We start from the raw sequence: 15,613 nt of genomic DNA, 5'->3' as shown, positions 1-15,613 counted from the left end.
GGAGAGGTCAGATGAAAGGCTTTTGGCAGGAACACGCCAAAGCCCCTGTGCACAAAAATGTTTTACCCGACTTGGTGGCGGTGAGATGGAAGCAGAGCAGCCGGAGCCTCGGAAAGGGGCTGCTGGGCAGCTCTGGGCATGGCTTCTCCCACAGCAAGGCCTGAGGAGAAGCAGGAGCTGGTCTGTGCATCTCTGGTACCTAGATGAGGTGCTCCTCACCTGGACTTGCTTCTTATTCACCTCCCACCCTGCAGTCACAGCCGTCAGGCTGGCGCCTTTAGAGCTGCTGGAGATGTCATCCAGCACGGCCCTGAGTGGTGGCCCTAAAACACCTCGTGCAGCCTTCTCAGGGTGTTTACACCTGGCTCCGGGGTGCCGTGAATCGCTCACCAGGGTTGTGCTGCACGTTCCCACACGCAGTGTGTTGGCATAGAAGAGCCACTGGCAGACCCAAGGCTCCTCTGCCGTAGAGCTGCCAGTCCTGGGCAAACCCAGGGAAGGGAAGCAAGAGGAGGTTTCTAGTTTTCTCGAGGGCCGGCCAGCATCCCAGCGAGGAGCACAGGTACCAGGAGCTGTGGGGAGTCTGGGGGATATGGGGTGGTGTTTCCTTCCCTATCCCCATAAGCCAAGGATGGGCAGGTGCTATGTAGCATCTCTGGAGAATCTCATCTCGTTGGTGACCATGTTGGAAAATAAGAAGTGAGAATGAAATAAGGAATAAGAAATGAAATAAGGAATAAGGAATAATAATAAATCAGAAATAATAATAAATCAGAAATAATAATAAATCAGAAATAATAATAAATCAGAAATATAAGAAATAAGAAGGACAGGCACAAAGGGGAGAGACAAGGAGAGCAGGCACCAAGGGCTTCTCCTTGTAGGTTTATTCTTAACCTTTCTCTTTCTCGGCCTGTTTACCTGTGAAACCTCATCCTCCAGCGCCAACATTTCCCTCCTTGTTTCTCAGTCCTCAGCAAATGCATCTTTTTGTTTGCTGCAGAAGAGAGATCATTCCTCTGTCTGGGCTGCAGGATGGGTGGCTGGAGCTGGAGTTTTAATTCAGGAGGCCCAGAAATAGCCCTAGGGTTACTACTAATAGCACACCTCACCTTTTTCTGTCCGTGGAAGACACAGCCTGCCTCGGCTTTTAGCTCTCAGCTTTCAGAGGGCCAGATCTAACCTCCCATTTAAAACCCATGGGGAGCAGGCTGGGACTGTCCCGTCCTTCCCCAACACGAGTGGCTCTGAGGGGCATCCAGGGTTACAGAGATCATCCTATGATCACCAAATGCACCTCTGGACAACGTACTCCTTTTCCTTAGCTCCTTGTAGCCAAGCTCTTGGCTGTGTCCCCATTTTTCTGCGTATGGCTGCTTTAGAAGAAGGATCTCCAGTGGGTATCTCTGCTTCTGCTCCGTTTCCCCTGAATGTCCTCTGCCCCATTTATTTGTGTCCCCTGCTGAGCTCAGAGCTGGAGTTTCCAGGCTGGTAAGATGAACAACGGATGTTTTAGGCTGAGCTGAGGCATACGGCTGGACTTGGAGGTATTTCCATGGGCCCGAAGCAGGGTCAGGTCCCTGCAAGGCTCTGCTATGGGAGAGGGGAAATCAAAGGACCAAAATCCAAATCCCCCCGGTTAAATGCAGCCCCAAAAATGTTACTTCTAGGCTGGGATGAGGAGCTCTTAGTGTCAATATTTGTGAAGCAGGAAGAGCCCTGCCAGCCGCAGCGTTTCCAGAAACCAGGCTGTGTGTGCAGGGCCGGGGGCAGCCCAGGGCACGCAAGGCACCCAGTACCCCCCGACCCGACCCACCCTGGGGCTGTGGGAGGACACAGGGGGGCTCTTCTCATGGCCCTGACCCCTTTGGGGTCGGGGTGGGCTCTGTGCTGTACTTCAGGGCCTGCAGTCAGTGTCGGTGTTGTGGTGTTGCTGCTCCAGCAAAATGTGGGCGAGCTTTGAGAGGAGAGCGCGGCTGCACGAGGGATGCTTGTGAAAGGGATAACGCTGCCCTGATGTGGTGTCACAGCACCATATCCACGCTGGGATGAGGTGACGGTGACACCAGCCACCCAGCCCTGAAGGGGAAAGAGCAGGCAAGAAGCAAGAGGTGGGAATGGTTCCCCTCAGTGTGCTCGGGGCTGACACCACACCAGGAGCCTGCAGGCACTGAGTGGCACAGAGACAAGTGACTGGCTCTTCTTTCAGGGCCTGAGCCCTTCCCCGTTTTCTTTCTTCTTTGCAGTATTTCAGGTAGATAGTGTGTTCTTTAGTGGTGTTTGATTTTGGAAAAAAAAATAATTGTAAGAATATTTCCCTGTGTGGAAGAAGTGACACCCATGGAGTCGTCAATGAAGCCATGAGTTATTTTGAAGATATTCACGTTCTGAAAACAAAACGAATTATCTTTCTCTTGCTGAGTGCGCTCAATTTATCTTGGCCTTTGTGGGGGTAAGGTACAGACTTCAGAGCATCCCCTCCTCCTGCCACCCTACCCCAAATGCCTTCCTCCCAACACAGCACCCATGCTCTGTCACTCAGCACACAGCCCTCCTTTGCCTTGTGAGCACTCAGGTGGGAAAATGGCCTGTCAGGGCTTTGTCATTTGTTTTACCCGTACCTTTGTTGGGTCCTTTTACAGAAGCCCCAAAGTGCTGTTGTGAAAAGACAGCAGGGACTGTGTGGACCTCGGGTAACTTTTCTGAAGACCGTGAGACCTGCCAAACAGCCCGAGAGAAAGGATCTCACTGTGTTGATTTGTTTTCTTTGGTTTATGGGGGGAAAAAATATTTCACACATAATTAGAGCAGCCACAGAGAGATTGTATTAAAGGCGCTTTACTGGAAATTTCAAGGGACAGAACAAGGGAAAGCTGTGTTAACACTAGCAGCCAGGAGAAGGACCTTGCCTGCGAAACGGTGGGGAAGGACAATGCGGGGCGTTCAAGCAGCAAGAAAGAAACTGTTCAGGAGGGCAGCATGTGCATCAGGGCCTGGGATTAAACTAAGCTGCTGCGGGCCACGATGCTCCCAGCTTGCCTCCCCTGGGCCCCGGAGCGCTGCCGACCACCGGCCTGGGTGGTCAGGGCCGGGGGGCACGGGCACGGCGCTGCATCAGAGGGAGGGGAGCCTCCAGCGTCAAGAAATTTGGTGTTTTCTTCAGCGAAACCCACCCGATTTCCCCCCTGTGGCAGTGGGTAAAGCCAGGAGGTCCTTCTGTCCTGATGAACCCTCCAACATGGCGAAGGAGCCCTTGCCTGCTGCTCCTGTCTGATGCTGCTGCTCCAGAGCAGGTCTTTTAAGACAAGGGCCCCCAGGACAGACCCAAGGCTCAGCGACAAGCCCTCCACAGGCCTGTCTGTCTCAAAACCCCATCACTGTGGGCTCTGAGCCCTTTAGTCTGGAGTTGCCTTGTGGATCTTGCTGCCTCTTTCCCCATTTTCCTTTCTTGCACATTTTCTCCACAGCGAGCTGTGTGGGTGGGCTGTAACCTTATCTAGGTGGGGTTTTCGCTGTTGTTGGGATTTTTGGATCCTTTAGCTTCAGTGAGAACCTTGAAAATGAAGAGCTTGGGTTTCATTTTGACCCTAGTTTAATGGAAACTGATGGAGGGAGCAGAGGGCTGATGTGTCCACGAGACCCACGCAGCTGCTTTAGTGCGTGGCACCAACATGACCGAGCTGTCACTTGTGACACGCAGAAGTACCTGAATATTCCTGCTTTAACAGTAGAGAAGTGAAGCGCACTGACTTGTCCAGGGCCATGCTAAATATCTGGGATTAGGGGAAAAAAAAAAAAACAACTTTGATTTTCAGAAGGGGAGGCAGCACCTGGACTCACCTGCTCTCAGACCCTGCTCTCCCCTGCGAAACCAAGTGCTCGCTGCCTGCCGGCTCGCCCTCCTCATCGTCGCCGCTCGCTTCATTTCCCGAGCTGACATCATCCTGCGGGCAGCAAGGTCCCGTGTGTCCTGCAGGAGCCACTCTTCCCGGGTTACCTGAGGGCACGGCAGGGCTGAACAGCAGCCCTACAGAGGCAGCGAGCACACTGTGCCCGTTGATTTCCTCCCGTGTGCAGGAGGCGAGCGAGGCAGACTTGTGGCGGCTGCTGTTAGACATCAGGGAAGAGCATGGCCAGGTGGTTGGTGTAGGGACCGACAGGCAGGAGTCCGGGGGTGCACTCATAGCCCTGACACCGGCCTTGAAGGCAAAATGACATGACCCTGTCTCCTCATCCCTAACAGGGGCATCAGGGTATTTAACCGTCAGTAATTCAGCATCTGCTTGTTTCTTTGTGCCCTGCCTTCCTGGCTCAGCTGCCGTGCCCTGCTGCTTTGGCTACGTGGGGCTGGCTGGCTAAAGGACATGCAGAATTAGGGGCGCTGAGCACTCATGAGGGAGTGTGGAGGGGGAGCAAAGCACACGAGCCCCTCAGCACTATGTTCAAGTTGTGTCCATCCCTTTTAGCCAGGGGCTGTTCTCCTTTCTTCTTCTCCTCTTGGACTTTGTACCCTTCCCCGATGGATATTCCCTGCTGGAACATCCCTCCTGGTTTTGATCCTGGCTCCATTTCTCTGTGCTCAGCCCTGACTCGCAGCCCATGTCCCCTCCGTGTCCCCTCCTTGTCCCTATGTGTCCCTGAGTGTCCTTGGTGCTGGCCATGGAGCAGCTCCCCGGAGGCTGGCTGAAAGCTGTGTCTGCAACAAGGATGGGGAGGGGAAGGAAAGAAGGCAGAGGAGCAAACCTAAATAAAATCAAGGTGAGGAGGAAAGCGAGTGGAAGGGTGCTTGGGCTTGGGCAGGATTCACCTGGTGAGAGAGGACGCAGGAGTGGTGCTGGGTCTGAAACGGAGCTGAGGAGCTGGCCCAGGAGCAGCTGGGCACTGGGGGTTATATAGGTGGGTATTTCTGCCCGGTACAGAGCTATGGCCTGAAACAGAGGATGCAGATTAACTGAAAAGCAGTGCCAGGAGGCGAGGAAGGCTCTGGGACAGTGTTTACAGCCCTCCTCTTTGGTATAGGGCGAGGGTGGCCAAGAATAACCTCCCCTAGCACCGTTAGCGGGGTGAGCAAGTTGGATTTTTCCATTTGCCCTGTGTGTGGCTCTCATCCTTGTCCCCTGACTCACGCCAGCCCAGACAGGCTCCTCTATTCACCCCGTCCCAGCTTGCGGGGAGGAGGCCGAGGCGGAGGAAGGACTGTGCGCACCCGCGGACACTTCGGGGCGGCAGTCCCTTCCTCGCTGCTCTTCCCTCCTGAAAGCCACACTGTTTGTCTTCAGGTCTGGGTGCCCAGGCAGAGGGCTGGCAGCCCTGCAGCATCCCGAGGGCAGGACACAAGGGATGGAGCAGGGAAGCAGGGCTGAAGACAGGCGGCCAGCTCCGCAGGGATCTTTTTTTTGATGTGTGCAGCTCTGCTCCGCGCTCCCTCGGCCACTGGAATTACACTGGTTTTCCCAGCCAATTTTCCACGTCCCTTAGTGCTGAGGCTGGTTCGTGACATTAGTTCTTGCTGTGCTGAGGTGGGCGAATGAGCTGCTGGTGTGGGTCTGGTTGAAGAAAGCCAACGGTGGCAGCCCACGGGCAAAGGGAATGGAACCGGAGCGAAACTCGGAGACACGGGCAGTGGGAAAGAGGGGTTTAGAAGTAAATTGGCCTAAAACACGTTCCACCAGGGAGCTGGGGATAGAAAGTCTGGGGGAGATCAGGGGGACTGAGAGTAATTGGCCATTTTTCAACACGGCGCTGGTGGGATGACATGAGAGATGGGGTGGGAGATTTGGGGAGCTAGATGAAGGAGGGGCTGGTCTGGTAGGGCGGTTTTGAGCTTCCCAACAGCAATACATTTTTCTCCCCAAATTGGCCCCCAGTTGCCCGCTGAGCCTGGGGTCTGCACTGCAGCAAGCACCTGCTGAGGGCCCTCTAGGATGCTAAAGACGGAGAAAGAGGTTTCCTTTTAGGCAGGATCACAGGCTGAGGAGAAACCAAGGAACTGGTTAATTAGAGCTGAGACCTCAACAGGATGTTCAAGACAGAGCTCGGGGCAGGCTGACCTCCAACACATGCTGACGAGCCCTCCTGAAAGCCCACGGTGCCGGGGAAGAGCTGGTGCTGCCTTCCAAGAAGCGCCAACGTGCTGCAGGAGGAGGCTCACGGACCCTGGCTGCCTGCGGCTGCCTCCTGCTTTGTTTCCGACCTCTACAGAAGCGACAGCACCCGCTGGAGCCACGAGTGCCAGCAGAGAGAGAGCAATAGAGAAAAATACAGACATTAAGCTTCGATTAGAGTTACATTTCTCCTGTGCCCGGCTCTGGCATCCTGCAGGGGAGCAGGGTGAAAGCCCGCTCAGCCCTTGTGAGCAGGAGGCTGAGGAAGGGGTCTTTTATTTGGGATCTGCTGCAGGTCTGGAACCACAGAATGTGTTGAGCTGGGTCAGTGGGTGCTAACCCCAAACACTGGGGTTTGTGCAGACTTGGGGTGTGAGCTGGGTTAGCGGGGATGCTCTGCTGGCTGCCTGTGATTGCCTTCAGGCCATGAATAAGGAGGGCAGGAATTTCACATAAGCTCCAGTCTCAGCGGCATCCCGGATCGCATCGCAACCTTCGGGTAAAAAGCAGAGCGGTGTTTAATTGAAGGTGATTTGCTCAGCTCTGTGTTTGGAGCAGAGAAGAGGCAGATCTGGTCACCTTGTCCTGGCTGCCGGTGACCGCAGGCATCTGGCAGGGACTGGGCTGTGCGGGAGGACTGGAAGTCCTGCTGCTCGCCGCACAGACTGCCCTTGTTCGGCAGGGCTCAGGTACGGCCCTGCACCTCGCTGCACGCTCCCCAGCTTGGTCGGCCAGCTGCTCTCTCCCTGCATCCCTCCCTAGGTCAACAGGCTCCTGTGCCAGCTGCTTTTGTACCTTTTTTTTTTTTTTTTTCCCAGTAAAATTCAGCAGATATCTATTGCAGATTCCTTTAAGAGAATTAAGTGGGAGATAAACTGTTATCTGCATGGCCTGAGCACAGCATCATTGCACTTGGCTGGTGCAGAGAATCAGCTACAGCCACCCTCTGCATCTCAGAGGGTCCTGCTGGTGTACCTGAAGGCTTTAGGAGAGGTTCTTCAGAGGCAGGGGCAGACTCGCCGATGGGTCAGGGGGTGCTGTGACTCCTGGCCATTCCCACTGCCCTCCCCAGCTGTGGCTGTACCCCCTAACCAGGAGTTTCTGTGCTGTAGAAGCAGAATAACACTGGGAATTTGACCAACATGAAATGGAAAATCATCTGTAAATGATGCTAAGGATTAGTGTGGTTGCAGGTTGGTACGTGGTGGGAGATGGAGGCTGTGGTGCTGCCTCTCCATGGGGTACCTACACCTCGGCAGGAGGAAGGATGCTCTGTTTAATCCTGTGTTGTCCCACAATAGCTTTCCTCAGTTCCCTGCCTTTTGGCTGGTGGGCAGGAGCTGGGAGCTAATGTGAAAATCACATTGGAGGCAGGGGAGAGCCCTTCTTCTCCCTCTGCGTTGCTGCACGAAGCCCCCTGACACGGGATCTGAATTCTCTGATTTCTTACACTGAATCAGCTTAAGAAAATAAGGGCATGCCTCCGATGCTGCTTGGCGTGCCTTGACATGAGTCTTATCCCAGGGACCGGTCCACACCATGCTGCAAACAGGGCTGAGGGCTCTGGTTGCTGGCTCAGGATCCAGAAGCTGCTGGCTCAGGGGAGACACTCTGCGTCCCTGACCCCAAAAGCTGTCCTGGAGCTGCTGGGCTGGGGAAGCGTTTTATGAACTAAGGCAAACTAAATCTGGTTTTACACAGTTCCCTCCAGTCTCTCTCCCGCCTGTTGACAGGGAGGAAATGCTTTTCACATGCCAGCTGGTGACACTGCTCCATTATAAATTGCTCCCCTCCTGTTTTCAAGGCACGACTGCAAAACGCAGGGAGAGCTCTCGGAGCTCTGCACCTCTGGGGCATCTGCTGGTGCTGGGGCTTGCAGGTTTGTACGGGTTGCTGATGGCTTTGATTTTTCTCCTGCACAGGCTCAGAAACCTCAGGGCTGTCCAAGCAACCCCTCCTTCATCCTCTGTAGGTGTCGGGGTGTTGGATGGGAACAGCAACAGCCCAAGGTCCATTTTTCACATCTTTGAAAGGATGAGGCCACTTGGACTTTATAGCTTTATAACGCTGCTTCTGCGTGCCAACGGAGAACCCCAGGCCCGGTGACGATGCCGTGCCACTAGCAGCAGCTCCTGCCTGATGTCCTGACGTCCCACGACACCCCCAGAGGGTGCAGGGACATGTGTCCAACCCAAGGCAGCCCAGTGCCAAAATCTACAGCATGGGGTGTGTGTGTGTGTGTGTGTGTGTGTGTGTGTGTGTGTGTGTGTGTGCACGGTGCCTGCAGGAGGAGGGCTGCCTGCACTCACCGGTACTTTTCCATCCTCCCCGAGGCTCTGCCTGCCGGGGTGGGAGCTGTCTGTAGGGCCGAAGAAAAGAAGTGTCCCATGAAGTGGCCAGCCCTCCTTTGCCAGAAGCCACCTTTGCAGCAGCAGCGTTTTCCCCTCTCCCACAGTCATCTTTGGTTTCATTTTTCTCTCCCAGCTAGGCCGGGCAGGGAAGGCAGCCAGCAGGCCGGTGGAGATGGAGATGTCAACTGCAAGGGGAGAGGCAGGAATTTAGCAGCCCCTGGGCAAAGCCAGCACATCTGAAGGGCTGGCTGCCATTTGCACACCTTTGTGGATTCCAGGCCTGCTGCCACAGCTTAACTCCTCCAGTGCCGGGCTGCCACAGCCACAGGTACCCGCGGCCTTCGTCTCACTTCCCAAAGACACCTGCCTTGTCAGTTTTCCTGACCCGAGGTTTAGAAAGGCAGTGAGCAAAGGAGATGTGGGTATCAAAGTTCCCCAAGAGCAGGGACAAGCTCTGTGCCTTATTTCTGAGCCTGGAGTGATCCGGGGGGGGGTCTGGTCCCTGTACAGCACCCATAAGCAACGGGTGCCTTCAGCTGGCAGTGCTTTATTTCATAACGTGACACTTCAAAGCTGTAAAAATAATCGAGATGCGTTATGAATTGCTTATTAAAACGGAACTGAAAAGACATCCTGAGGAATTTAGCCATGAGGCCTGATGGATGTTAGCCCATCCTCAGAGGCAGCTGGCGCACTGTGAGCAGAGGTACCTGAGTTTGGTGTAAAATCCTGCAGGACAAAGCTGGCAGCATTACACGGTGGGCATTGTACATGGCAATAGGCACTTGGAGGAGGAAAGAGAGGGGTATTATCCTGCTCTTTTGCTAAATTCAATGCACCTGTTAAAGGGTTGGACTGAGCCCCGAGGCTTAGCCCGGCCTAGCGTGGTGTACGAATGGCCACCACTACCAGGCCTAACCCTGTCGAGGTTTCCTTGCTGCCTTGCACAGCAGTGAGATTTTTCTTCTCCTTGGGCAAATCCCTCGTGCCCAGCTCTGTAACAGATTTCAGCCTGGCTGCATCACACAGCCTCTGCATTTACATGATGAGGCAGGGGGAGAGCCGGGGCCAGGCTGCCCCAAGCGAGCCGCATTTCCTGGAGAGGAGCAAACAAACCGAGCCACCGCTGCCTCGTTTCACCAAGGCATGCCAACACCGGCTTACGCACGCGCTGCGAGTGGAAAGAAACAGCAGCGAGGTTTGTTTTCTCGCAGGAGAAAAATAATCAAAACCAGCCCTGGATGAGAAACCCCACCGCGAACAACATGGCGTTTTGTATTCCGGCTGGCAGTCGCGAGGCCAGAAAAACACGATGTTCTCTGGAGTGGACAACAGAAAGCTGACGGAAAGCAGCAGCCGAGGAGCTCCTCGGGCCAGCGTTCCCGTGGATCAGTCCCCTCCGCTCTGTCCTGCCTCTCCTGGGTCTGCTCCTTGCTGTGCATTGCTTCCCCTCTTTGCTGCCCCGAGCCCTGCACGCTGTACGGCTCCTGCTGGGAGACAAGGGAGGAGCTGTGTGAGAGCCAATTGCTCTCTGTGAAGGGATTGAATGCAAAAACGAGGAACGAAAAGGAGGTCAGGGCCAGGCGGCCAAAGCAAACGCACGTAGCAAATGCAGGGGGAGAAGAAAGGGTTGTAAGATCCCTAAACGGGTGGAAACAGGGCTGTGTGTTTGGGGGAACAGCCTGGCCATGTTGGGGGAACACCTCTTCCAGCCACGCTGAACTGAGCTTCTTCTGCAGGAATTGTCCTACATGATTGTGAGGAGCTTCTGCATCATCCCAGCCAGCCCAGGGGTTACTGGTGTGCCACGTCAGTTCTTTACTGGGATTCCAAATTCATCGACTGGCCACCAGCAACCAGCCCCTGACTGTACAAGATTTGCATTTAAAAAACAGGACAATAAGAAAGGGCTTCTGCTTACACATTTCCTTCACAAACAGCTCTTTGGGCTACCATGTAGACCATCATCAGGCTTGCAAATATTTTTGTGAGCTCCCAGTGGCTGGAGGAGTGTGTGCATTCAACAAATATGAATTACAGCAAATGGGACTCGGTGCCTTTCTGGGAGAATAGCTGTCTACCCACCAGCACAAGTAGCGAAGCAGGGAAGCAGCTTTCCTCTGGGGTGTTGATCCTTCCCTGCTTTCACACTGGCCTTGTCCAAAAGCCATCATGGTCTGGTTGTATGTTTGGTGAGGTGAGCTGGGGAGTGTTGGATTTGGTGTTGCGTGGCTGCTCTGGCAGAGATTCAGCAAAGGGATGGAGCAAGGTCACCCTGCATACTCCGAGTTCTTCCTGCACATCCCCAACAGGGATGTGAAGTGCAAAACGTTTGTGAAATGCAAATGGGACACAAACTGGTGAGGAAGCGGGGCACCCTGGTTTCTGCCAGCTGCGGGTCTGATCGCTAGGACACAGCTAATGTATTAGAGAAAACAAGAATTTCAGCTTCCAGTAAGACAAAACAACATCAACAAGATAAAAAAACACAACAAATGAAAAAAACAAAAGAGGGAGATTGTATGCCTACACCTGTATCGGTGAATTGAGGAAAAGGGAGCTGGTGCTGGCTTGGGTTTTAGGAAACCACTGAGGAAGGTGATTTCTCCATCATGCTCTAATGAGAAGCATGCATCTCCTGTGCCAATATCCATCAGGTAAAATAATGTGAGCTCCAGATCACTTGGGAGGAAATGAAATTGTTAGAATAAAAGATCGGCATGGGATTCGAGCCCCTCAGTGGAAGTAAGCACATTGGCTCTCCTGGGGAATTAATTTAGCAGATGGAAATCCTTAACCTTAAAGATAAAGATCATGTCTCCAAAAGAGGGTAAAATCTTTATTATTATTATTATTTCTGTCAGCTTTCAAACATGCTACTCTTTGTAAAACATGAGGGCAATATTCCTTTACAAGTGGCTCCCTCCTTCTCTTTTACAGTAGCCCCGGGGCTGTTTGTCCTGTTACCTACATATGTGGAGGGAATATATCTAACCACAGGGAGAGGGTGATGAGATCACACAGGAAGGATGCTGGTTTTGGCTAAGATTTGATGGATGTAACAACAGGCTGTGGGATGGCTGCAGCAGCGACCGAGCTGCCTGCACGCCCAGAGGGGCTGCCGGGGGCATCGTGGTGCCCAGAGCAGACTGCAGCTTTGGAGATCCACAGCGTGGCAAACAGCTGGTCATGTTGCAGTTCCACATTGCAGGAGAAAAGAGAAAAAGAAAAGAAAATTATACTGCTGGCACACTCCCCCCACTCGTCCTCACGTCTGGTCTGCCACACGGTCTGGTTTCCACCATGGGGAAAGCCACGTTGGCGTTTATTTTCCAGTTTGTGCTTGCTGATAGGGAACCAGATGCAGAATATGTTTCAGGACAGAAGCTGAGCACCGTCCCTGTCCATGCAGGGCTTTTCCAGGAGCGGGGCCGTGGGAAGCGTGTGCCACTTCCCCGTGCTGCTGCGGCTCTGCGCCCGCTGCCGCCTGCGTGCTGTGGGCTCCGTCGCAACAATTAGCATGAAAAGGGGAAAGGAGAGAAAGCAAAGCCTGGGGGAACACATCCAAAGAAGCGAAAACGCCAGTGCGGGCCAAGAGAGATTTTCTCCAGCCGAAAATCTGTCGTGCTCGCTCTTGAGCTGGCAGAGGGCTGGCGGGCTGGAGCCGCGCCGCTGGGTGAGCGGCTGAATGCGTCTTTCTTTCCCTGCTCCTCCTGAAAAAAAAGCACAAGGGAGCCCAAAGCAGGGCAGAGAGACGTACAAATCCCGTGTGTAATCCTGTTTTTTTTTGTGGAGTCAGCCCCGTGTGTTTGACTCACCTTGGATAACTCACCGCGGGGTGGGACGGATCCTCCCGTCCCCACCCCAAAGCCAGTTTGGGGAGGTTTTGGTTGTTTGCCCCAGGCGGGACACACGGGGAGCATCCAGAGCTGGCACCAGGCTGGCCGTGCTGTCCTGGGGACTGTCTGCCCCTGGGGGACCCCCTCAGGAATTTAACCTGGTGTCACCTGCACAGAACGTGACTCAGAGAGACAGAAGGAGAAGAGGATGGACCTCCAACCTCCGCTGCGTCTCCAGCTGTTCCCTAGCCATTTCTTCCCGGAACAATTAAGACCAGAGAGCTTAATTAGAGAAGATTCTGGTTTATATATTTACATAGGATTTTTGTTCTCAGGCTAAGCTCTCCACAGAAAGTTACATGGAAGTGCGCAGGCACAGCACACAGGGAACGGGGAAAGCCAACAGAGCTGGCATATTTACAAGAATTAGGCTTTTTAAAATTATTCTTATTTTCTCTGTGGAAAGGTCCATTCTTAATTCATTTAGGACGACTGGAATAATTAAAAAAGAAAAAAAAAAAGCCCTGAAAGGCCAAGAATAGGAGAACATTTTTTACATAAAGTCAATATTCTGAGTTTGTTTTCCTGGGACAAATGTCTGAAGGAGGTGAAGGCAAGTGAAAGCTTGTGTTTGTTTCATATTTTTCTCATTTAGAAGAAGGGTTTTGTCATGGTGTGTGGCAGGAGGTCTGCAGTGGGGCGGTGTCAGGGCCTTGACACCAGTTCTTTTGCTTTTCCACCTGCTGCAGAGCGAGGATCCCCTCGCCCTGAAGGCTTTCTCTGCCTCCCCATGCCCTACCCTGAAAGCACTGCCACCCACTCCCAGCCCCAGGGGAAAGGCCAGCAGCTAGCAGGAGACCTGTCTTCTTTCCTTGGGCTCCTCTCGGTGTATATCATCGTGGTGTGAGCCCACGTAAAGCTGCTTGGCCCAAAAAGCTGCTGATGCCCCTGCCATTAACGCCTATGGAAAAGCATCGGAGTGCCATGGGGGAAATACTGACCCCCAGAGCCACAGAGGGAGGATAACAGCTATAGGAACATCTGTGCTGCTGTGGAGCCTTATGAGGAAAAATGCTTTAATCCAGGAGTACCCGTACGTCCCTCTGGCCTTTCAGCAGGAGATGGCCCTTTGCATATCGGGATCTGTGATTCCTTGGAGCTGCAAACGGCCAAGCTGCAGGGTGGAGAACCTGGGGAATGTCATCTGAAGAGCCAGCTCCCCACAATGCTTCAGCTAGGAGATAGGATTACACTTAATTCCCTGCATCTGAATGCTTGCACAATTTTTTTCCATGAAAGGAAAAGAAAAGTCCTGGTCTCCCCTTGCCTTATCTTCTCCTTGTCCTCACCCCGGGATGCTGCAGTGCTACCGTGTCACCCCTTGGGGATCTTCCAGCTCAGGGTCCTTCTGTGTGCCCCATACTCCCTGAAGTGCCATGGGGGTCCTGTAGGGTGGGAGCAGCCCCGGGCCAGCAGCAGGCTGCTGCTAACCCCGAGGCATGGCTGGAGCAGCAAGCAGCATCCAGGGCTGTTAGCCACTCAGTTACTCCTCGCAGGGCAGGGCAGATCACCTCGGTGTGAAAATTATTCAGGGGGTTTTATAGCATTTTTCAAATAAACATGCAAGGCAGACTATTTTCATTACTTTCCCAGCCTCCTGTAAAATTTGTCGACGGAGTGCTTGGGGAACAAATTAACCCTGTGCGCCTGGTCCGGAGAGCTCCTGGCCCTCACTGCCAGCAGCGCTGCAGGGTGTAAGGGGTCCCTCCAACCCTTCATTACAGCACCAGCCAGGAAGAAGACTGGCTCTGAGAAGTGTGCTAGGACAGGAATTCACAGCCTCCATGAGTCCCAGGACGGCTGTGGAAAAATATATCAATATATCAGTGCTGGCCAGGCTCAAAGGATGAGGTGCCTCCATGGGGAGCAGGCATTGGAAGACCCTTCCCGTGGGGAACTCCCCTGGGATGGAGGAGAAACTCTTCCTGGCCGTCAAAGAGAGCATTTCATCTCGGAGTGTGTGCCGTGGGGTGCCTGGTTTATGGTGGGCGAGCCTATTGACGGGCTGGGGGTTGAATGCCCCACTTCTGTGGGGGCAGCCAGGCAGCAGCATGGGGCCAGCTGGAACCTGAAAAGGTTCAAAGATCCCCCAGCGCACCAGGCAGCTCTTCTGCTAATGGGGCTGCTCAAATCATTTTACATAATGTTGAGAATGCCCTTTAATTAGCACTGCCTATTTCTCTTTGTCCCTTTGGTGACAGAGACACAGTCCCGAGCCTCTTCCCTTTCATTTCTCCCCATTTCCTCTCCCCAGAACTCTTTCTTTTTTTTTGACGTGCTTTCACTGATGCCAAAACCACCAACGGTGTTCCTCTGCAGGGCTAAATGTGGGAAGAAAAGCTTGTGTGGTGGCCGCCATCCTCGGCATGTGGAGAGAAGGTCCAGAAGCCGCACAGATCCTGCCTGGTGCGGGGCTGGGAACCAGCCATCATCTCAGCTCTTGGCCGAGGCTCTCAGACCAAAGACGAGCAGGAACAGGCAGGCTGAAAGGAGAGCTGCTCTCAAAAGCTCTTCTGTCCGATATACGCTTTTCTTTGCTGCTCTGAGTCAGTATTTGGCCTTACGCTTTTGCTTTTCCCAGCCCAGCTAGGAGTGGAAGCGCTGGAGTTCCTGAGTACTTGGTAGCGAATGTGACTAAGGAATAAAAACAGTGATTCACGCGTGTGTTTGTGAGCTTGAGCCCTCTGTTTGAATTGCTGCTATTTATGGGGAGTGGAACCTTGTCTTCTGGGTGAAAATATTTGCAAACCCCCACATTATTTAAGCCTTAGTGATCATCTGTTCACATGTCCTTGCCATACAGGTGCTATTTTTTGTTGTTGTCTTTTAGACTGATTTTCTGTTCTCTGTTCAGAAAGGAAAAAAACAAAACAACAGCAAAAACCAAACAACTCACAAACAAAAGTAAACCCAGGCCAAAATCAAAACTGCGTCCATTTCAGCGTCTAAATGTCACAGTGTAGAGAACACACTGGAAATAACAACCAAATAGTCCTTATCCCCAAAACCATCAGAGAGAGGTTCATCGGTAGGTGCTCTGGAGCAGCAGTCTCAAAGTTGGGGTCACTCCACCAGCAAGCTGAAAAGGCTGTGCCTTACAAATAACTGCTCGAAGAGCAGGCAGCTGCTCCTGTGGGAATTCCCAGCATATCAGCCTCACAGCTTTTCCAGTAGTGAGGTGCTCCAGTTAGCAAATCTCGTCTTTTCATCATGACTGACTTCTCCTCCTCCTCCACAAGCACCTAGCCCCCATCTCTGA

The 15,613-nt window shown here is 53.2% G+C and overlaps 1 long non-coding RNA gene across 1 annotated transcript; it reads left to right on the top strand.

Moving 5' to 3' along the window:
* Window positions 1–7,846: 7,846 nt before the first annotated feature.
* On the top strand, window positions 7,847–15,019 carry LOC137863260 (uncharacterized). Its single transcript, XR_011100782.1, has 2 exons — window positions 7,847–7,983; window positions 14,674–15,019. It is a non-coding gene; the product is annotated as an uncharacterized lncRNA (long non-coding RNA).
* Window positions 15,020–15,613: the final 594 nt, after the last annotated feature.

This window comes from Anas acuta, chromosome 12 (genome assembly GCF_963932015.1).
Source record: "Anas acuta chromosome 12, bAnaAcu1.1, whole genome shotgun sequence".
Classification (NCBI taxonomy): domain Eukaryota; kingdom Metazoa; phylum Chordata; class Aves; order Anseriformes; family Anatidae; genus Anas; species Anas acuta.
Note: the sequence above shows the minus strand (reverse complement) of the source record. Positions and strands in the feature narration are given on the sequence as shown.